The following is a 22329-nucleotide window of genomic DNA, read 5'->3' as shown; positions in this document are numbered from 1 at the left end:
GGATGAACATTTTTAGTCATTCATATTCTAACATACAGAGGAAGTCATGACATTCCCTTTTTTTAACCTGTCCTGTTCAGGAAATGGAAATGGAAATTTAGCTGCTATGTTGAATCAGAAAAACCTTTTGAAGTCTACTTTTGCTTCAGTCAGAAAGTGGACTGTTGTTAACTCTCACAATGGTTGGTGATTGTGGAGGAAGACAAAATCCTTATGAACCTCTTTTTAACAGACACACATTTCTAAAGACACTGGATCATTTTATTTTTCTTCTTTTAGCAGAGGATGGTTTTGATCCATCGACCTCTGGGCCCAGCACGCTTCCTCTGCACCACTCTGCTCTACCATTGATGGTGCCAGGAGGCCTAAAAACACAAAACACCAATTCAATCCAGGACCTTGGAGCCTGAACTGAAACTCCATCACACGGTGGCTCTGCTGGGGCTCCCACAGGTGAGTGAGGCTGAGCTCCAGTCTGCTCTGAGGAGGCAGCAGACATCTGCACCACTCAGAGGTTTGGTTGGTGTCTCTCATTGTGATTTGTTACAAACAAAGGTATGCATGCTTGCTCTGCTCCATGCTTGCTCTGCTCGATTTATTCAGTGTCCTGGGCCCCGTGTTTACTCCGGTTTTGCTCCGTCCAGCGGTGTGGTGTTACCGGGAGCTGGGCTGTCTCCATCAGGCGTGTGCGTGGTGCCCTTTCTGTGGGTAAGACGCGTAGTTGTCTGCCTTTCATATCAAGCTGCCGATGGTCTGTGGTGTTCTGATTATCCTCTCCCGGCCATCGTTTGTGTAGTCTGGGCTGCGGGCTTCCTCCTCCTGCCTCGTCTGACGCCACGATTCTGCTCTCCGGTAGGAAATGTTTATTCTTAGCTTTTGTTATTCTGTAATGCCCTTCATCCACATTTTAATTAGGTTAACTTGTTTATTTTGCAGTGCGCAGCCGTCAATTGCTGCTGTGAGCCTCGCTGCTGTTTTGGTTCTTCCTCTTCTCCTCGTCTTCAGTCTGGATTCTTGCTGATTCGGCTCATAACGGCTCTGCTCCCAGTGACGGCGGTTAAAGCCGTGCACTACGGCCTTTATAAGAGCCTCAACGTGGGCCAAGAGAGGGCATCCCGACCCTCATCGGCGCTGAGCCATCCCCCTTGGAGCCTGGTTTTAATTAGAGGGGCAGACATTTCCTTAATTACTTGAGTTTATTCCTTTTCTATTTGTTATTTCTTTCTTTGAATTATTACTGTTAGTTTTTGTGGGTTACATTTGATTTATTGTTTAGAACCCTTATTATTATTATTGTTATTATTATTATAATTATTATTATTATTATTATTATTATAGCCTTCTGCTCCCCATTTTGATCATTTGGATTTAAAATAGTTTCTGTTGGGTTATTTGTGGTAGCGATATTTAGTTCGTGTGTGAGGGTTGCCTTGATTTCATGTTTTTGATGGTGTTCTTTTCTTCTCTTTGACAGGTGTTGAGGGCCCAGAGCGGCAGCGGTACCCCTGGTGGTGGTTCCTTATTCATGTTTTTTTGGTTTGCTGTGTCACGGGTGCAGTGTAGTTTTTTTGGATCCCTCCCCTTTTCGTTACCGCTGTCGTGGTAAGCCCCAGCCCTGTCCCCTTTTCCTTTTGGTAATTCCTCTTGCACTCCTTATTATATCCATTGGTATTCATTTAGTCTGTTGCTCATTTTAAACTATTTTTCGAATAAAAGTATTTTATAATTGGAAATCACGACCCTTTCCTGTTGTGTCTCTTGAACTGTGTGCCTTTGTTCAAGTGGAAGCCCGGTCATTTTGAAATTTTGTTTATATCCTGGGGTGAAAGCCCCCAGGTGGCGTTGTTGGCAACTGTTCCCCACCGCTCGCCTTGCCACACTACGAACCTTAAAATAATGCGACAGTGATGTAGTAAGAGTTGCTAATAACCTCAAAATAATGCTACAGTGATGTAGTAAGAATTGGTAATGAACTCAAAACGATGCTAACAGCAATGTAGTGATAGTTGCTAATAAACTCAGTGACGCTTACAGTAATGTAGTAAGTGTTGCTACTAACCTCAATTTAATGCTATAGTGATGTCATAAGAATTGCAAATAAACTCAAAATGATGCTAACAGTAATGTAGTGATAGTTGCTAATGAACTCAAAGTGATGCTGACAGTAATGTAGTAAGTGTTTCGAAATACTTCAAAGTGATGCTGACAGTCATGTAGTAAGAGTTGCTACGAACCTTAAAATAATGCGACAGTGATGTCAGAAGAATTGGTAATGATCTCAAACTGATGCTAAATGTAATGTAGTGATAGTTGCTAATAAATTCAGTGAGGCTTACAGTAATGTAGTAAGAGTTTCAAATAACCTCAAAGTGATGCTGACAATCATGTAGTAAGAGTTGCTTCGAACCTCAAAATAATGCGACAGTGATGTCAGAAGAATTGCTAATGATCTCAAAATGATGCGACAGTGATGTAGTAAGAATTGCTAATTAACTCAGTGATGCTTACAGTAATGTAGTAAGTGTTTCGAACAACCTCAGAGTGATGCTGACAGTCATGTAGTAAAAGTAGCAACGAAACTAAAAATAATGCGACAGTAGTGTAGTAAAAGTTGCTACGAACCTCAAAATATTGCGACAGTGATGTCGGAAGAATTGCTAATGAACTCAAAATGATGCTAACAGTAATGCAGTGATAGTTGCTAATCAACTCAGTGATGCTTACAGTAATGTAGTGATAGTTGCTAATCAACTCAGTGATGCTTACAGTAATGTAGTGATAGTTGCTAATAAACTCAGTGATGCTTGCAGTAATGTAGTAAGAGTTTCGAACAACCTCAAAGTGATGCTGACAGTCATGTAGTAAGAGTTGCTACGAACATCAAAATAATGCGACAGTGATGTCAGAAGAATTGCTAATGATCTCAAAATGATGCGACAGTGATGTAGTAAGAATTGCTAATGAACTCAAAATGATGCTAACAGTAATGGAGTGAAAGTTTTGAATAACCTCAAAGTGATGCTGACAGTCATGTAGTAAGAGTTGCTACGAACCTAAAAATAATGCGACAGTAATGTAGTAAAAGTTGCTACGAACCTCAAAATATTGCGACAGTGTTGTCGGAAGAAATGCTAATGAACTCAAAATGATGCTAACAGTAATGTAGTGATAGTTGCTAATAAACTCAAAGTGATGCTGACAGTAATGTAGTAAGAGTTGCTACGAACCTCAAAATAATGCGACAGTGATGTCAGAAGAATTGCTAAAGATCTCACAATGATGCAACAGTGATTAAGTAAGAATTGCTAATGAACTCAAGATGATGCTAACAGTAATGTAGTGATAGTTGCTAATCAACTCAGTGATGCTTACAGTAATGTAGTAAGTGTTTCGAACAGCCTCAAAGTGATACTGACAGTCATGTAGTAAGAGTTGCAAATGAACTAAATTTAATGCTACAGTGATGTCATAAGAATTGCTAATGAACTCAAAATGATGCTAACAGTAATGTAGTGATAGTTGCTAATAAACTCAAAGTGATACTGACAGTAATGTAGTAAGAGTTGCTACGAACCTTTAAATAATGCAACAATAATGTAGTAAGAGTAGATACGATCCTCAAAATAATGTGACAGTGATGTCAGATGAATTGCTAATGATCTCAAAATGATGCAACAGTGATGTAGTAAGAATTGCTAAGGAACTCAAAATGATGCTAACAGTAATGGAGTGAAAGTTTTGAATAACCTAAAAGTGATGCTGACAGTAATGTAGTAAGAGTTGCTACGAACCTAAAAATAATGCGACAGTAATGTAGTAAAAGTTGCTACGAACCTCAAAATATTGCAACAGTGTTGTCGGAAGAAATGCTAATGAACTCAAAATGATGCTAACAGTAATGTAGTGATAGTTGCTATTCAACTCACTGATGCTTACAGTAATGTAGGAAGTGTTTCGAACAACCTCAAAGTGATGCTGACAGTCATGTCGTAAGAGTTGCTACTAACCTCAATTTAATGCAACAGCGATGTCGTAAGAATTGCTAATTAACTCAAAATGATGCGAACAGTAATGTAGTGACAGTTGCTAATAAACTCAAAGTGATGCTGACAGTAATGTAGTAAGAGTTGCTACGAACCTCAAAATAATGCGACAGTGATGTCAGAAGAATTGCTAAAGATCTCACAATGATGCAACAGTGATTAAGTAAGAATTGCGAATGAACTCAAAATGATGCTTCCAGTAATGGAGTGAACGTTTCGAATAACCTCAAAGTGATGCTGAAAGTCATGTAGTAAGAGTTGCTAAGAACCTCAAAAAAATGCGACAGTGATGTCGTAAGAATTGCAAAATAACTCAAAATGATGCGAACAGTAATGTAGTGATAGTTGCAAATAAACTCAAAGTGATGCTGACAGTAATGTAGTAAGTGTTGCTACGAACCTCAAAATAATGCGACAGTGATGTCAGAAGAATTGCTAAAGATCTCACAATGATGCAACAGTGATTAAGTAAGAATTGCTAATGAACTCAAGATGATGCTAACAGTAATGTAGTGATAGTTGCTAATCAACTCAGTGATGCGTAAAGTAATGTAGTAAGTGTTTCGAACAGCCTCAAAGTGATACTGACAGTCATGTAGTAAGAGTTGCTAATGAACTAAATTTAATGCTACAGTGATGTCATAAGAATTGCTAATGAACTCAAAATGATGCAACAGTGATGTAGTAAGAATTGCTAAGGAACTCAAAATGATGCTAACAGTAATGGAGTGAAAGTTTTGAATAACCTAAAAGTGATGCTGACAGTAATGTAGTAAGAGTTGCTACGAACCTCAAAATCATGCGACAGTTATGTCAGAAGAATTGCTAAAGATCTCAAAATGATGCTACAGTGATTTAGTAAGAATTGCTAATGAACTCAAAATGATGCCAACAGTAATGGAGTGAAAGTTTTGAATAACCTCAAAGTGATGCTGACAGTAATGTAGTGATAGTTTCTAATCAACTCAGTGATGCTTACAGTCATGTAGTAAGAGTTGCTACGAACCTCAAAATAATGCCACAGTAATGTAGTAAAAGTTGCTACGAACCTCAAAATATTGCGACAGTGATGTCAGAAGAATTGCTAATGAACTCAAAATGATGCTGACAGTCATGTAGTAAGAGTTGCTACGAACCTCAAAATAATGCTACAGTGATGTCAGAAGAATTGCTAAAGATCTCAAAATGATGCGACAGTGATTTAGTAAGAATTGCTAATGAACTCAAAATGATGCTAACAGTAATGGAGTGAAAGTTTCAAATAACCTCAAAGTGATGCTGACAGTCATGTCGTAAGAGTTGCTGTGAACCTAAAAAATAATGCGACAGTGATGTCGGAAGAATTGCTAATGATCTCAAAATGATGCTACAGTGATTTAGTAAGAATTGCTAATGAACTCAAAATGATGCTAACATTAATGGAGTGAAAGTTGCTAATAAACTCAAAGTGATGCTGACAGTAATGTAGTAAGAGTTGCTACGAACCTTTAAATAATGCAACAGTCATGTAGCAAGAGTTAATACAAACCTCAAAATATTGCGACAGTGATGTCGGAAGAATTGCTAATGATCTCAAAATGATGCGACCGTGATGTCGTAAGAATTGCTAATGAACTCAAGATGATGCTAACAGTAATGTAGTGATAGTTGCTAATCAACTCAGTGATGCTTACAGTAATGTAGTAAGTGTTTCGAACAACCTCAGAGTGATGCTGACAGTCATGTAGTAAGAGTTGCTACAAACCTCAAAATAATGTGACAGTGATGTCAGAAGAATTGCCAAAGATCTCAAAATGATGCGACAGTGATTTAGTCAGAATTGCTAATAAACTCAAAATGATGCTAACATTAATGGAGTGAAAGTTTCGAATAACCTCAAAGTGATGCTGAAAGTCATGTGGTAAGAGTTGCTACGAACCTTTAAATAATGCAACAGTCATGTAGTAAGAGTTAATACGAAACTCAAAATATTGCGACAGTGATGTCAGAAGAATTGCTAATGATCTCAAAATGATGCGACAGTGACGTAGTAAGAATTGCTAATGAACTCAAAAGGGTGCTAAAAGTAATGGAGTGAAAGTTTCGAATAACCTCAAAGCGATGCTGACAGTCATGTGGTTTGAGTTGCGAGTAAATAAAAAATGATGCTGACAGTGATGTCGTAAGAATTGCTATTGAACTCAAAACGATGCTAACAGTAATGTAGTGATAGTTGTTAATCAACTCAGTCATGCTTACAGTAATGTAGTAAGAGTTTCTACGAACCTCGAAATAATGCGACAGTGATGTCAGAAGAATTGCTAATGATCTCAAAATGATGCGACAGTAATGTAGTAAAAGTTGCTACGAACCTCAAAATATTGCAACAGTGTTGTCGGAAGAATTGCGAATGAACTCAAAATGATGCTAACAGTAATGTAGTGATAGTAGCTAATCAACTCAGTGATGCTTACAGTAATGTAGTAAGTGTTTCGAACAACCTCAAAGTGATGCTGACAGTCATGTAGTAAGAGTTGCAAATGAACCCAATTTTACGGTACAGTGATGTCGTAAGAATTGCTAATGAACTCAAAATGATGCTAACAGTAATGTAGTGATAGTTGCTAATCAACTCAGTGATGCTTACAGTAATGTAGTAAGTGTTTCGAACAACCTCAAAGTGATGCTGAGAGTCATGTCGCAAGAGTTGCTACGAACCTCAAAATAATGCGACAGTGATGTCAGAAGAATTGCTAAAGATCTCAAAATGATGCGACAGTGATTAAGTAAGAATGGCTAATGAACTCAATTTAATGCTACAGTGATGTCGTAAGAATTGCTAATGAACTCAAAATGATGCTAACAGTAATGTAGTGATAGTTGCTAATCAACTCAGTGATGCTTACAGTCATGTAGTAAGAGTTTCATAAAACTTCAAAGTGATGCTGACAGTCATGTAGTAAGAGTTGCAAATGAACTCAATTTAATGCTACAGTGATGTCGTAAGAATTGCTAATTATCTCAAAATGATGCGACAGTGATGTAGTAAGAATTGCTAATGATCTCAAAATAATGTGACAGTGATGCAGCAAGAATTGGTAATGAAGTCAAAATGATGCTAACAGTAATGGAGTGAAAGTTTCGAATAATCTCAAAGTGATGTTGAAAGTCATGTAATAAGAGTTGCTACGAACCTTAAAATAATGCAACAGTAATGTAGTAAAAGTTGCAACTAAGCCCCAAAATAATGCGACAGTAATGTCGGAAGAATTGCTAATGAACTCAAAATGATGCTAACAGTAATGGAGTGAAATTTTCGAACAACCTCAAAGTGAGGCTGACAGTCATGTAGTAAGTGTTTGGAACAACCTCAAAGTTATGCTGACAGTCATGTAGTAAGAGTTGCTACGAACCATATACTAATGCAACAGTAAAGTAGTAATTGTTGCTACGAATATCAAAATAATGCCACAGTGATTTCAGAAGAATTGGTAATGATCTCAAAATGATGCGACAGTGATGTGGTGATAGTTGCTAATAAACTTCGTGATGCCTACAGTAATGTAGTAAGTGTTTCGAACAACCTCAAAGTGATGCTGACAGTATTGTAGTAAGAGCTATGAACCTCCAAATAATGCGACAGTGATGTCAGAAGAATTGCTAATGATCTCAAAATGATGCGACAGTGTTGTAATGAGGGTTGCTATTTACCTAAGAAATGATGCTACAGTGATGTGGTGAGAGTTGCTACGAATCTCAAAATGATGCGACAGTGATGTAGTGAGAGTTGCTACGATCCTCAAAATGATGCTACAGTGATGTCGCGAGAGTTGCGACTATCCTCAAAATGATGCGACAGTTATGTAGTGAGAGTTGCTACGATCCTCAAAATGATGCCACAGTAATGTCGCGAGAGTTGCGACTATCCTCAAAATGATGCGACAGTTATGTAGTGAGAGTTGCTACGATCCTCAAAATGATGCGACAGTGATGTGGTGAGAGTTACTACGATCCTTAAAATGAGGTGGCAGTGATGTAGTGAGAGTTGATACTAATCTCAAAATGATGCGACAGTGATGTAGTGAGAGTTGCTACGATCCTCAAAATTATGCTACAGTGATGTGGTGAGAGTTGCGACTATCCTCAAAATGATGCGACAGTGATGTAGTGAGAGTTGCTACGATCCTCAAAATGATGCTAAAGTGATGTAATGAGACTTGCTACAAACCTAAGAAGTGATGCTACAGTGATGTGGTGAGAGTTGATAGTAATTTCAAAATAATGCTGAAGCGGTGTAATGAGAGTTGCTACTTCCCTAAGAAATGATACTACAATGATGTAGTGAGAGTTGCTACGAGCCGCAAAATGATGCTACAGTGATATAATGAGCGTTGCTACTTCCCTAAGAAATGATGCTACAGTGATGTGGTGACAGTTTCTACGAACCTCAAAATGATGCTACAGTGATGTGGTGAGAGTTGCTACGAACCGCAAAATGATGCTACAGTGATGTGGTGAGAGTTGCTACGAACCGCAAAATGATGCTACAGTGATATAATGAGGGTTGCTATTTACCTAAGAAATGATGCTACAGTGATGTGGTGAGAGTTGCTACGAACCTCAAAATGATGCTACAGTGATATAATGAGGGTTGCTATTTACCTAAGAAATGATGCTACAGTGATGTGGTGAGAGTTGCTACGAATCTCAAAATGATGCTACAGTGATGTAATGAGGGTTGCTCTTTACCTAAGAAATGATGCTACAGTGATGTGGTGAGAGTTGCTACGAATCTCAAAATGATGCGACAGTGATGTAGTGAGAGTTGCTACGATCCTCAAAATGATGCTAAAGTGATGTAATGAGAGTTGCGACAAACCTAATAAGTGATGCTACAGTGATGTAGTGACAGTTGCTACGAACCGCAAAATGATGCACCAGTGATATAATGAGGGTTGCTATTTACATAAGAAATGATGCTACAGTGATGTGGTGAGAGTTGATAGTAATTTCAAAATGATGCTACAGTGATATAATGAGAGTTGCTACTTCCCTAAGAAATGATGCTACAATGATGTCGCGAGAGTTGCGACTATCCTCAAAATGATGCTACAGTGATGTAATGAGAGTTGCTACGAATCTCAAAATGATGCCACAGTAATGTCGCGAGAGTTGCGACTATCCTCAAAATGATGCGACAGTTATGTAGTGAGAGTTGCTTCGATCCTCAAAATGATGCGACATTGATGTGGTGAGAGTTGCTACGATCCTTAAAATGAGGTGGCAGTGATGTAGTGAGAGTTGATACTAATCTCAAAATGATGCTGACAGTGATGTCGTGAGAGTTGATAGTAATTTCAAAATCACGCTAAAGTGATGTAATGAGAGTTGCTACAAACCTAAGAAGTGATGCTACAGTGATGTGGTGGGAGTTGATAGTAATTTCAAAACGATGCTACAGTGATGTAGTGACAGTTGCTACGAACCGCAAAATGATGCTACAGTGATATAATGAGGGTTGCTATTTACCGAAGAAATAATACTACAGTGATATGGTGAGAGTTGCTACGAACTTCAAAATGATGCTACAGTGATGTAATGAGGGTTGCTACGATCCTCAAAATGATGCGACAGTGATGTGGTGAGAGTTGCTAAGAACCTCAAAATGATGCTACAGTGATGTAATGAGGGTTGCTATTTACCTAAGAAATGATGCTACAGTGATGTGGTGAGAGTTGCTACGAATCTCAAAATGATGCTACAGTGATGTAATGAGGGTTGCTATTTACCTAAGAAATGATGCTACAGTGATGTAGTGAGAGTTGCTACGAATCTCAAAATGATGCCACAGTAATGTCGCGAGAGTTGCGACTATCCTCAAAATGATGCGACAGTGATGTAGTAAGAGTTGCTACGATCCTCAAAATGATGCTACAGTGATGTAGTCAGAGTTGCTACGAACCGCAAAATGATGTTACAGTGATATAATGAGGGTTGCTATTTACCTAAGAAATAATGCTACAGTGATGTGGTGAGAGTTGCTACGAACTTCAAAATGATGCTACAGTGATGTAATGAGGGTTGCTACGATCCTCAAAATGATGCGACTGTGATGTGGTGAGAGTTGATAGTAATTTCCATATCACGCTAAAGTGATGTACTGAGAGTTGCTACAAACCTAAGAAGTGATGCTACAGTGATGTTGTGAGAGTTGATAGTAATTTCAAAATAATGCTAAAGGGGATGGAATGAGAGTTGCTACTTCCCTAAGAAATGATGCTACAATGATGTCGCGAGAGTTGCGACTATCCTCAAAATGATGCTACAGTGATGTGGTGAGAGTTGCTACGAATCTCAAAATGATGCTCCAGTAATGTCGCGAGAGTTGCGACTATCCTCAAAATGATGCGACAGTGATGTGGTGAGAGTTGCTACGAACCTCAAAATGATGCTACAGTGATGTAGTGAGAGTTGCTACGAACCTCAAAATGATGCAGGGTGACTTTGTGGAAAGTCTTGCACTCCCAACACATTCATTCTCACGAATGCAGTGACAGGTCAGAGCCAAGGGAGCCTCCATGTCCACAGATGTCCACATGGCAGCTGGACTTCCTTTTTCACTCCTTCCCGTTCCTCCTGGTACTTTTTGGCCACCGTTTGTTTGATGGTCTGAAAATGACACCCAGAGTAAATCAATACATTGAAATTAGAGATGAAATAAACTGGAGATATCAACGACTGCTTTAGATCATTTCCACACAAACCTTTCTGGTTGGCAAACATATGAGGCTCAAGGACCTGAACCAGTTCCCTGAACCCTTCCCTCTCAACAGTGCTGAGGGGCTGGCAGTCCTTCAGGATCAAATTCAGCAGAGCCTCATCCAGCATCTGCTTCCTGGAAGCTGGATGGTTAAAGATGAAGGAGAGAAGAAATGAATAGGAATTAATTCTCAATGAAGCAACTGTGAGTCAGTTGGAGAGTGGCTGTATACCTGAGTTCATCCTGGTGGATCTGGGACTTCATTCTCATGCCTGGCCCCATCATGCCTCAGCACTGAAGAGGTGCTTTTGTTGAGATGAGACGCTTCTGTCCAACAAATGAGACATTCAACCTGCAGAAAAGAACATGAGTACTCAGCTAAAAGTTCCTTTCTTCATGGTGACTGGTGTTTCTTAGTCTTAGACGACCAGGTTTCCAATGAGGTGTATCGGATACGTTGTTGTGTGCCGCTGAAATCCGTCCAATTCCGGCGTTGTTTCCTCATGAAATGTGTTTGCCTTAAAGCTCATTAAAGTGTTGAACCACAATATCGTTCACCATAACTTAGTCAACTTCAAGATAACCTACTTCTACATTCCAGCCCCGGCTGCTCCTGTTCTGCTGCAGTCCAGAAAACAACAACCCGATACAATTGGCGCTCCTTCCCACAGCTCCGGCCCGGATCCGCATGGTTCCGCTGACTGACTGTGAGACGCGCTCCCTCCAGGGTGGCACAGCCCGATGGAGGTCCTTATCTGGCACGGGGGCGTAAAACAGGTGCGACTGGAAAGCCTGGTTTATTCTGCGTCGAGGGAACGCGTTGCTCTGCAATACACCGCCAAGCCGCTAGGGGGTGGGGTTTGTCTTTGTATTGTTTACGGGGCTCTTGTCGGATTCCTTGGTTTTCTTCCGGTCACAGACAACAATTGTTGGCCATTTGTCAGTCTTTGTAGTGCCGCGAATAATCCTTTCTTCGTCTTGGTCCATTTTTTCTTGGAGCTTTCACCACAGAAACTTTGAAAATGGCGGTGTTGTTGTGCTGCGACTGAACCGGAAATGACGTTTTGAGCGGCCTAATCACAGTCCTCGACGTTGACGTCACCACGCGTCGACGCGACGCGTAGCCAGGATATTTTAGAGGCGCGTCCGGCTACGGCGTAAGGTTCGCGTGGACGGCGTAGGTACGGCGACTACGCGACTCAGAAGCATAAATCAGGCTTTACAGTCGAAAAGGAAGTTAGCATGTCAGGGATGAGACACCCTCATCGTCCAACAGGAAGTTAGCATGTCAGGGATGAGACACCCATATAGTCCAACAGGAAGTTAGCATGTCAGGGATGAGACACGCTTATCGTCCAACAGGAAGTTAGCATGTCAGGGATGAGACACCCTGATAGTCCAACAGGAAGTTAGCATGTCATGGATGAGACACCCTGATAGTCCAACAGGAAGTTAGCATGTCATGGATGAGACACCCTGATAGTCCAACAGGAAGTTAGCATCTCCATGGTTCCCTTGACCAGAAGCCAGTGGGATCGTTCCATTCTGACATCTTGATTGACATTTGTCCTTCTCTTAGCTAAATAGCTGGCAATCATTTGAAAAAAACCTTGATTTACTTTTTCTATTTTGATCTTCAGCTCATTTGCATACTTTTGTTAAAATTCTCCCCTTTTTTGTTTGTTTGTTTTTTGCTGCTGTTTTTAGCACAAAGTCCACCTGGTGCCTAAAGACCAGTTCAGCATGGACTACGTTGAACCTTCAGTCTGCTGCATCAGCACCCATAGACGGTTCCCCCCTGACAGGAGGATTCTGGTGAGGAACATTAGTGGGACAGCGCTCTTGTTAGAATGGTTCTGATCCACCTTCCCTCCCCTTGTAGCTCCTCCTGTGTCCCCTCAGCTCTCTTGTTAGAACGGTTCTGATCCACCTTCCCTCCCCCTGTAGCTCCTCCTGTGTCCCCTCAGCGCTCTTGTTAGAACGGTTCTGATCCACCTTCCCTCCCCCTGTAGCTCCTCCTGTGTCCCCTCAGCGCTCTTGTTAGAACGGTTCTGATCCACCTTCCCTCCCCCTGTAGCTCCTCCTGTGTCCCCTCAGGCTCTTGTTAGAAGGGTTCTGATCCACCTTCCCTCCCCCTGTAGCTCCTCCTGTGTCCCCTCAGCGCTCTTGTTAGAAGGGTTCTGATCCACCTTCCCTCCCCCTGTAGCTCCTCCTGTGTCCCCTCAGCGCTCTTGTTAGAACGGTTCTGATCCACCTTCCCCCCCCCTTTAGCTCCTCCTGTGTCCTCTCAGCGAACCGTTATAACAAGAGCGCTGAGGGGACACAGGAGGAGCTACAGGGGGAGGGAAGGTGGAAGCTGACGGCTGCTGAGTGAGTGAGTTTACGACGCTCCCACCACTGCTGCTGGATTGATTCAACACATCTGGAATATTTAGATTCATTCTGGGTCAACATCTGCATCTGTTGAAGTCCTCAGTCTCCATGCAGGTGGTGTTGTTCCAGATAAAAGGTCTCAATAACAGCATCACTCCAGGTGAAACCATTCCAAAGAAGGCTAAGTGGAGCTGGCATATCAGCCCCCAATGGAAGCCTGCTGCTGCTGCCAAGCTCTCCATGTCATCATGGAAAAGTTGATTGTTCAACTCAATGTTTTTCCCATTGGGAGGAGATTTGTTGTTCCACCATGAAGTCTTTTCTTGTGATGAGTTTGTGTGTTGTAGTAGCATGAAGATATCTTGTTATCATGATCAACTCATCTGGCCTGGTGGAAGAACGCTGCTGTGTTTGGATTCAGACGAGTCAAATCTGAACCAGGGACTTGTAGTTTTATCCTCGGTCTCTGGACTCATAAAATGGAGACCGGCCCAGTTTGACACTTTTGAACTCCTTCATGATGTTCAAATCTCATGACTGAGATTCGTGATTGGAAACATCGGCGGTTCAGGAAAGAAAACATGTACCATTGAACATCGCTCTCATCCTTCTACTCAGAACGCTGCGGTGGACTCCACCGTGTCCAGGCTTTGGGCAGATACGTCTTCATCCTCCACCACCACCAGCCGCTCCACCCCACCCACCCTGTGCAGGTCTACATTACCAGGGTCGGATCTGGCAGGGTGGAGGATCTTTGATTCATCTTAGCTTTCCTGCTCCGGCTGTTTGAGAAACATTCAAATGGAGATGGTTGTTTGTGTCTTTCAGGCCACGCCAACGCCTCCTTCTGTCCCCACGCTTACGGCTGCCGAAACGTGCCGGTGTCTGAAAACCAGATCATTCTGGATGTGCCGGACCACCAGGTCCTCCTCACCTGCAGGTTCCTGCAGGCAGAGCCCTGTGGTGGTAGGTTTCCTGCTCCTCTGCTGGACTGATACCCTCTCCCTTTCCCCACACGTATCTGCTGTTTCTACTCTGTGCCTCCTTCTCCTCTGTCAGGCCTGGACTTCTTCCTTCTGTCTCTCCAGGATTACGTCCTGGTGGTGCCTGAGAGCAGCTCCAGCTCCAGCTCCCTGAACCAAGAACCACTGGAGAAATCTGACCACTTCATCAGCAACTGTGGCCTCAACAGCTTTCATGTCAAGTCGGTGTCTCTCAGCCTGAGTTGGTCCATGTTCTGTATGCCTGAATGTTCTAGAGGAAATAAACTGGGCCTGACTGGGACGCTTCTGTCTGCTCAGATTTGGGTTGTGAATGCATTCAGATGTCATTGACAAGCATTGGAACTAAAGACCTGAGCCTCAAGAATATTTAGTTCTTGATTTACTTTCTCTTGCAGGGTTTCATTTTGTGCTAATTTTCTTTTGAAGATCTTTGTTTTTTTGTTGTCCTTCCATTTAGCAAGTTTGGCTAAGAACCGTTTCCCCACTAAACTAATTTCCCTAAAATGTCTCGCTAACATTTCCTTTTTCTCTGTCGTCCCTCTTGTCCTTCGTCTCCATTCTGTCTCAGCTCAGCTGTGTCTCTTGGGCTCTCTTCAACAACGGCGCCCTGCCTTGTGCCTGCCATGAGGTTGGAGCTGAGAGTGACACCTGCGAGCCATTTGGTGGTCGGTGCCGCTGCAGGCCCCACGTGATTGGCCGAGACTGCTCCATGTGGGCCGCGGGTTGCTGGGGATTCCCCACTGCAGACGTGAGTGTCAGATTGGATGAATGATTAGTAATAAGGGCTTTTAATGATGAGTGAGAGGACGGACCAAACCAACCTGTCCAACCATCAAAGGACAGTTTGTTGTTCTCGTTTCAACTCTTACTACATTACTGTTAGCATCACTTTGAGTTCATTAGCAACTCTTACTACATTACTGTGAGCATCATTTTGAGTTCCTTAGCAATTCTTACTACATCACTGTCAGCATCATTTTTGAATTCATTAACAATTCTTCCTACATAACTGTAGCATTATTTTGAGGTTTTTAGCAGCTCTTACTAAATTACTGTCATCATTTTGAGGTTATTAGCAGCTCTTACTAGATTACTGTTAGCATCATTTTGAGTTCATTAGCAACTCTTCTGACATCACTGTAGCATTATTTTTAGGTTTGTAGCAACTCTTACTACATGACTGTCAGCATCACTTTGAGGTTGTTCGAAACACTCACTACATTACTGTAAACATCACTGAGATTATTAGCAACTATCACTACATTACTGTCGCATCATTTTGAGTTCATTAGCAATTCTTCTGACATCACTGTCGCAATATTTTGAGGTTTGTAGCAACTTTTACTACATTACTGTCGCATTATTTTGAGGTTCGTAGCAACTCGTACTACATGACTGTCAGCATCACTTTGAGGTTATTCGAATCTTTCACTCCATTACGGTTAGCATCATTTTGAGTTGATGAGCAGTTCTCACGACATCACTGTAACATTAAATTGAGTTCATTAGCAACTCTTACTAAATGACTGTCAGCATCACTTTGAGGTTGTTCGAAACACTTACTACATTACTGTAAGCATCACTGACTTGTTTACCAACTATCACTACATTACTGTTAGCATAATTTTGAGTTCATTAGCAATTCTTCCGACATCACTGTCGCAATATTTTGAGGTTCGCAGCAACTCTTACTACATGACTGTCAGCATCACTTTGAGGTTATTCGAAACTTTCACTCCATTAATGTTAGCATAATTTTCAGTTCATTTGCAATTCTTACTACATCACTGTCGCATCATTTTCAGATCATTAGCAATTCTTCTGACATCACTGTCGCAATATTTTGAGGTTCGTAGCAACTCTTACTACATTATTGTTGCATTATTTTAAGGTTCGTAGCAACTCTTACTACATTACTGTCAGCATCACTTTGAGTTTATGAGCAACTATCACTACATTACTGTTAGCATCATTTTGAGTTTATGAGCAATTCTTCCGACATCACTGTCGAAATATTTTGAGGTTCGTAGCAACTCTTACTATATGACTGTCAGCATCACTTTGAGGTTGTTCGAAACACTTACTACATTACTGTTAGCATCACTGAGTTGATTAGCAACTGTCACTCCATTACTGTTAGCATCATTTTGAGTTCATTAGCAATCCTTCCAACATCACTGTCGCAATATTTTGAGGTTCGTAGCAACTTTTACTACATTACTGTCGCATTATTTTGAGGTTTTTACCAACTCTTACTACATGACTGTCACCATCACTTTGAGGTTATTCGAAACTTTCACTCCATTACTGTTGGCATCATTTTGAGATCATGAGCAATTCTTACTACATCACTGTCGCATCATTTTGAGATCATGAGCAATTCTTCTGACATTACGGTCACATTATTTTAAGGTTTGTAGTAACTCTTACTACATTATTGTTGCATTATTTTAAGGTTCGTAGCAACTCTTACTACATTACTGTCAGCATCACTTTGAGTTTATTAGCAACTATCACTACATCACTGTTAGCATCATTTTGAGTTCATGAGCAATTCTCACGACATCACTGTAGCATTGAATTGAGTTCATTAGCAACTCTTACGAAATGACTGTCAGCATCACTTTGAGGTTGTTCCAAACTCTTACTACATTACTGTACGCATCACTGAGTTTCTTAGCAACTATCACTACATTACTGTTAGCATCATCTTGAGTTCATGAGCAATTCTTCCGACATCACTGTCGCAATATTTTGAGGTTCGTAGCAACTTTTACTACATTACTGTCGCATTATTTTGAGGTTTGTAGCAACACTTACTACATGACTGTCAGCATCACTTTGAGGTTATTCGAAAGTTTCACTGCATTACTGTTAGCATCATTTTGAGTTCATGAGCAATTCTTACTACATCACTGTCGCATCATTTTCAGATCATTAGAAATTCTTCCGACATCACTGTCGTATTATTTTGAGGTTCGTAGCAACTCTTAGTACATGACTGTCAGCATCACTTTGAGGTATTCGAAAGTTTCACTCCATTACTGTTAGCATCATTTTGAGTTCATTAGCAATTCTTACTAAATCACTGTCGCATCATTTTGAGATCTTTAGCAATTCTCCTGACATCACTGTCGCATTATTTTGAGATTCGTAGCAACTTTAATACATTATTGTCGCATTATATTGAGTTTCTTGGCAACTCTTACTACATTATTGTTGCATTATGTTAAGGTTCGTAGCAACTCTTACTACATTTCTGTTGCATTATTTTAAGGTTCGTAGCAACTCTTACTACATTACTGTCAGCATCACTTTGAGTTTATTTGCAACTGTCACTACATTACTGTTAGCATCATTTTGAGTTGTTGAGCAATTCTCACGACATCACTGTAGCATTGAATTGAGTTCATTAGCAACTCTTACTAAATGACCGTCAGCATCACTTTGAGGTTGTTCGAAACTCTTACTACATTACTGTAAGCATCACTGAGTTTCTGAGCAACTATCACTACATTACTGTTAGCATCATCTTTAGTTAATTAGCAATTCTTCCGACATCACTGTCGCAATATTTTGAGGTTCGTAGCAACTTTTACTACATTACTGTCGCATTATTTTGAGGTTCGTAGCAACTTTTACTACATTACTGTCACATTATTCTGAGGTTCGTAGCAACACTTACTACATGACTGTCAGCATCACTTTGAGATTATTCGAAAGTTTCACTCCATTACTGTTAGCATCATCTTGAGTTCATTAGCAATTCTTCCGACATCACTGTCGCAATATTTTGAGGTTCGTAGCAACTTTTACTACATTACTGTCGCATTACTTTGAGGTTCGTAGCAACTCTTAGTACATGACTGTCAGCATCACTTTGAGGTTATTCGAAAGTTTCACTCCATCACATTTAGCATCATCTTGAGTTTATTAGCAATTCTTACTAAATCACTGTCGCATCATTTTGAGATCATTAGCAATTCTTCTGACATTACTGTCGCAATATTTTGAGGTTGTAGCAACTTTTACTACATTACTGTCGCATTATTTTGAGATTCGTAGCAACTCTTAGTACATGACTGTCAGCATCACTTTGAGGTTATTCGAAAGTTTCACTCCATTACTGTTAGCATCATTTTGAGTTCATTAGCAATTCTTACTACATCACTGTCGCATCATTTTGAGATCATTAGCAATTCTTCCGACATCACTGTTGCATTAAATTGAGTTCATTAGAAACTCTTACTAAATGACTTTCAGCATCACTTTGAGGTTGTTCGAAACTCTTACTACATTACTGTAAGCATCACTGAGTTTCTTAGCAACTATCACTACATTACTGTTAGCATCATCTTGAGTTCATTAGCAATTCTTCCGACATCACTGTCGCAATATTTTGAGGTTCGTAGCAACTTTTACTACATTACTGTCGCATTATTTTGAGGTTCCTAGCAACACTTACTACATGACTGTCGCATTATTTTGAGGTTCGTTGCAACTTTTACTACATTACTGTCGCATTATTTTGAGGTTCGTAGTAACACTTACTACATGACTGTCAGCATCACTTTGAGGTTATTCGAAACTCTTACTACATTACTGTAAGCATCACTGTCTTGATTAGCAACTATCACTACATTACTGTTAGCATCATTTTGAGTTCATTAGCAATTCTTCCGACATCACTGTCGCAATATTTTGAGGTTCGGAGCAACTTTTACTACATTACTGTCGCATTATTTTGAGGTTCGTAGCAACACTTACTACATGACTGTAAGCATCACTTTTAGGTTATTCGAAAGTTTCACTCCATTACTGTTAGCATCATTTTGAGTTCATTAGCAATTCTTACTACATCACTGTCGCATCATTTTGAGATCATTAGCAATTCTTCCGACATCACTGTTGCATTAAATTGAGTTCATTAGAAACTCTTACTAAATGACTGTCAGCATCACTTTGAGGTTGTTAGAAACTCTTACTACATTACTGTAAGCATCACTGAGTTTCTTAGCAACTATCACTACATTACTGTTAGCATCATTTTGAGATCATTAGCAATTCTTCAGACATCACTGTCGCAATATTTTGAGGTTCGTAGCAACTCTTACTACATTATTGTTGCATTATTTTAAGGTTCGTAGCAACTCTTACTACATTACTGTCAGCATCACTTTGAGTTTATTCGAAAGATTCACTCCATTACTGTTAGCATCATCTTGAGTTCATTAGCAATTCTTACTACATCACTTTCGCATCATTTTGAGATCATTAGCAACTCTTACTACATGACTTTCAGCATCACTTTGAGGTTGTTCGTAGCAACTCTTACTACATTACTGTAAGCATCACTGAGTTTCTTAGCAACTATCACTACATTACTGTTAGCATCATTTTGAGTTGTTGAGCAATTCTCACGACATCACTGTAGCATTAAATTGAGTTCATTAGCAACTCTTACTAAATGACTGTCAGCATCACTTTGAGGTTGTTCGAAACTCTTACTACATTACTGTAAGCATCACTGAGTGTCTTCGCAACTATCACTACATTATTGTTAGCATCATCTTGAGTTCATTAGCAATTCTTCCGACATCACTGTCGCATTATTTTGAGGTTCGTAGCAACTCTTACTACATTATTGTTGCATTATTTTGAGGTTCGTCGCAACTCTTACTACATTACTGTCAGCATCACTTTGAGTTTATGAGCAACTATCACTACATTACTGTTAGCATCATTTTGAGTTTATGAGCAATTCTCACGACATCACTGTAGCATTGAATTGAGTTCATTAGCAACTCTTACTAAATGACTGTCAGCATCACTTTGAGGTTGTTCGAAACTCTTACTACATTACTGTAAGCATCACTGAGTGTCTTCGCAACTATCACTACATTATTGTTAGCATCATCTTGAGTTCATTAGCAATTCTTCCGACATCACTGTCGCAATATTTTGAGGTTCGTAGCAACTTTTACTACATTACTGTCGCATTATATTGAGGTTCGTAGCAACACTTACTACATGACTGTCAGCATCACTTTGAGGTTATTCGAAACACTTACTACATTACTGTAAGCATCACTGACTTGATTAGCAACTATCACTACATTACTGTTAGCATCATTTTAAGTTCATGAGCAATTCCTCCGACATCACTGTCGCAATATTTTGAGGTATGTAGCGACTTTTACTACATTAATGTCGCATTATATTGAGGTTCGTAGCAACTCTTACTACATGACTGTCAGCATCACTTAAAGGTTATTCGAAACACTTATTACATTACTTTAAGCATCACTGACTTGATTAGCAACTATCACTACATTACTGTTAGCATCATCTTGAGTTCATTAGCAATTCTTCCGACATCACTGTCGCATTATTTTGAGGTTCGTAGCAACTCTTACTTCATTATTGTTGCATTATTTTAAGGTTCATTGCAACTCTTACTACATTAATGTCAGCATCACTTAGAGTTTATTAGCAACTATCACGACATTACTGTTAGCATCATTTTGAGTTGTTGAGCAATTCTCACGACATCACTGTAGCATTAAATTGAGTTCATTACGACTCTTACTAAATGACTGTCAGCATCACTTTGAGGTTGTTCGAAACTCTTAGTACATTACTGTAAGCATCACTGAGTTTCTTAGCAACTATCACTCCATTACTGTTAGCATCATTTTGAGTTCATTAGCAATTCTTCCGACATCACTGTCGCAATATTTTGAGGTTCGTAGCAACTTTTACGACATTACTGTCGCATTATTTTGAGGTTCGTAGCAACTCTTAGTACATGACTGTCAGCATCACTTTGAGGTTATTCGAAATGTTCACTCCATTACTGTTAGCATCATTTTGAGTTCATGAGCAATTCTTACTTAATCACTGTCGCATCATTTTGAGATCATTAGCAATTCTTCTGACATCACTGTCACATTATTTTGAGGTTGGTAGCAACTCTTACGACATTATTGTTGCATTATTTAAAGGTTCGTCGCAACTCTTACTACATTACTGTCAGCATCACTTTGAGGTTATTCGAAACACTTACTATATTACTGTAAGCATCACTGAGTTGATTAGCAACTATCACTACATTACTGTTAGCCTCATTTTGAGTTCATTACGGTTCTTACTAAATCACTGTCGCATCATCTTGAGTTCATTAGCAATTCTTCCGACATCACTTTCGCAATATTTTGAGGTTCGTAGCAACTTTTACTACATTACTGTCGCATTATTTTGAGGTTCGTAGCAACACTTACTACACGACTGTCAGCATCACTTTGAGGTTATTCGAAAGTTTCACTCCATTACTGTTAGCATCATCTTGAGTTCATGAGCAATTCTTCCGACATCACTGTCGCAATATTTTGAGGTTCGTAGCGACGTTTACTACATTACTGTCGCATTATATTGAGGTTCGTAGCAACTCTTACTACATGACTGTCAGCATCACTTAGAGGTTATTCGAAACACTTACTACATTACTGGAAGCAGCACTGACTTGATTAGCAACTATCACTACATTACTGTTAGCATCATTTTGAGTTCATTAGCATTTCTTCCGACATCACTGTCGCAATATTTTGAGGTTCGTAGCAACTTTTACTGCATGACTGTCGCATTATTTTGAGGTTCGTAGCAACACTTACTACATGACTGTAATTATCACTTTGAGGTTATTTGAAAGTTTCACTCCATTACTGTTAGCATCATTTTGAGTTCATTAGCAATTCTTACTACATCACTGTCGCATCATTTTGAGATCATTAGCAATTCTTCCGACAATATTTTGAGGTTCGTAGCAACTCTTACTACATTATTGTTGCATTATTTAAAGGTTCGTAGCAACTCTTACTACATTACTGTCAGCATCACTTTGAGTTTATTTGCAACTATCACTACATTACTGTTCGCATCATTTTGAGTTGTTGAGCAATTCTCACGACATCACTGTAGCATTAAATTGAGTTCATTAGCAACTCTTACTAAATGACTGTCAGCATCACTTTGAGGTTGTTCCAAACTCTAACTACATTACTGTAAGCATCACTGAGTTTCTTAGCAACTATCACTCCATTACTGTTAGCATCATTATGAGTTCATTAGCAATTCTTCCGACATCACTGTCGCAATATTTTGAGGTTCGTAG

The 22329-nt window shown here is 39.9% G+C and overlaps 1 long non-coding RNA gene across 1 annotated transcript; it reads left to right on the top strand.

Moving 5' to 3' along the window:
- Positions 1–514: 514 nt before the first annotated feature.
- Positions 515–1548, top strand: LOC147271518 (uncharacterized). The gene is made up of 3 exons (XR_015115782.1): positions 515–555; positions 645–852; positions 937–1548. It is a non-coding gene; the product is annotated as an uncharacterized LOC147271518 (long non-coding RNA).
- Positions 1549–22329: the final 20781 nt, after the last annotated feature.

Source organism: Aulostomus chinensis, chromosome 1 (assembly GCF_037954235.1).
Source record: "Aulostomus chinensis isolate RoL2024-O1b breed Wild chromosome 1, RoL_Achi_v1.0, whole genome shotgun sequence".
NCBI lineage: Eukaryota > Metazoa > Chordata > Actinopteri > Syngnathiformes > Aulostomidae > Aulostomus > Aulostomus chinensis.
Note: the sequence above shows the minus strand (reverse complement) of the source record. Positions and strands in the feature narration are given on the sequence as shown.